Source organism: Pteropus vampyrus, unplaced genomic scaffold, assembly GCF_000151845.1.
Source record: "Pteropus vampyrus isolate Shadow unplaced genomic scaffold, Pvam_2.0 Scaffold167, whole genome shotgun sequence".
NCBI classification, from domain to species: domain Eukaryota; kingdom Metazoa; phylum Chordata; class Mammalia; order Chiroptera; family Pteropodidae; genus Pteropus; species Pteropus vampyrus.
Genome location: NW_011888948.1, coordinates 3060786 through 3062965, shown reverse-complemented (window position 1 = coordinate 3062965; position 2180 = coordinate 3060786). Strand labels below are relative to the sequence as shown.

Genomic DNA, 2180 nt, shown 5'->3' with positions numbered 1-2180 from the left:
TTCATGTAATCTTCCTTACGTCCTCTGCTTAATTCCAAATGCATAAAAGAAGCTGCAAACAATTCATAACCTAGCCTATACATACACACACAGCCATGCAAGTAGCCTAGCATAGACTAAATTTTATTTAGAATTCATAACTTTCTTAGATTAACCTGTAAACCCACTTAGATCACCCTGGATGTTATAAGGTTTGTGCAACCATATCCTGTAATTTGCTAAGAGTTTAATAAGAGGATTGAGACTTAAACTTTCTTCCATACCTATACCATTCCTGACACTGAAGATGGCCAGACAGTTTTTTTCCGAGATAAGCCCAGGATGATTTGCAGGATCACGGGGCTGATCCTGATCAAACTGCCTGAGGCTGGCCGAAGTGGCCTGGAGGACTCTATATTGACTTATTCATGAACTATTCTCATTATACCCTCATTATAATACTAAAATCTCCTCCTGGGGGCAGAGATTTTCTGCCACTTTTGAACATGTGATGTAGGTATAGGCATGGTTTCTAACTGCACATGCGCAGGAATGTCCTCACCTATACATGCGATGACAAAGCTCACCTTGATGGTGATGCATGATTTCCCAGAATAAAGATGAACCTGATCATTTATTTGTTCAGGGACATGCTGCTTTGGGGAGTGACACTCATACCCCCTTGCCAGCCATCTCGAAATAAAGTACATTCCCTCTCATAAAATCTTCTCAGAGTTATCTTTTGGATGGTGACTTACTGAGTAATTGGACTTGATTCGGCTCAATAACAAATTTAGATCTTGCTCCCCGACATATGTCATCAGTTTGGCTCAAAAACTCATAACAATTCTCTAGAAGTTTGGATGTTTCTCAGGTTGACAACTTAATCTCAAATGCTCAAATGGTTTTCCACAGCACTTAGATAAAATCCAAACTCCTCACCCTGTTCACTCAAGCCCTGTGCAATGTGGACCCTGCCTTCCTCTGTAACCTCCCCTTCCACTTTCTCCCTTGCTCACCACAGTTCAGCCAAACTGGCAGTCCTTTCTTTGAACAAGCCAAGCTCCTTCCAGTCTCAGGGGATCTGTAGAAGTTGCTTCCTTTGCTTTGAATTCTCTTTTCTTATCTTCACTGTCTTTTCATAAGGCAGGCAGTATAGCACGGGGGCTCTAATAACCCAGTTTTCTTGTCTGTCAAATGAGTGAGCTAACACAGGTAACAGTCTCCAAATAATGTCTGGTTAAAATAGTAAAAGCTCAGTAAATGTCAGCTACTTTTGTCATTCAGATTTCAGTTAAGTGTTATCTCCTCAGAGATGTTCCCTAATCACTCAATCTAAAGTATCAAGTCACTCTCATATTATCTTTTTAATTTCCTATATAGCGCTTCTCACCATTTGATATTTTCTTCTTTGATTATTATCTTGTCTCTCTCGACTAAGATCTAAGGACCAGAGGAGGGACCTGATTTACCTTGTTCATCATTTACTCTCAACTCCGATTACAGTGCCTAATACAGAGTAGATCCCCAGAAATATTGCTAGATTGAATGAAAAGTATACTGTAGCTTATGTTGAGTCAAGAAAGATTTGTAGGTATTAACTGAGGAGAAAAAGGTTATTTCAGAAAAAAGGGAATACTATATGAAAAGGCAAGGAAGCTAGAGAAAGCATGATGCTCCTGGTTCAGTATGCTGGAGCAAAGTACATATGAAGGAATGAAGAGGGATAAGAAACAAAATGTGGCAAGAGCAAGATGAAGGATTTTCTTCTATGTCACCCTAATTGTATGGATTTTCTTTTCTTTTAGGTGAATTAGTATAATAGGGGTTACTGGGGAGTATGTGTACAAATATCATGAAACTTTACCACTGCCCTCAAAAGTTAGAGAATCTTGTTAGAGAGAGAAAGGTAACAGAGTTATGAGAAGGAAAGATAGTATGGATTAAAGTAGGGAGGGCTTCAAAGAGCTGGGAATTAAGCTGAGATTTAAGAAAATTATTTGGATTTAGGCACTTATGGAAGTTAGAAGAGGAAATACAGGGGTGGTAGCTGGAAGCCAGGATGGGCCAAGAATATAGAAATGTAGAGCTAAGGGAATTACCTGTGAAGGCTTTGGACCTGAATAAAGGGTATGTGCCAGGAAGCAGAATAATCGTGGAAGGATAATAACTTTTTTCATATGATAAAACAATAATAAAAC

At 39.1% G+C, this 2180-nt stretch overlaps 1 protein-coding gene across 2 annotated transcripts in view; it reads right to left on the bottom strand.

The window, feature by feature from the left end:
• ALG11 (ALG11, alpha-1,2-mannosyltransferase) overlaps positions 1–2180 on the bottom strand; it is a 14579-nt gene that overhangs the window by 8610 nt on the left and 3789 nt on the right. The gene's annotated exons all lie outside the window — the stretch shown is intronic.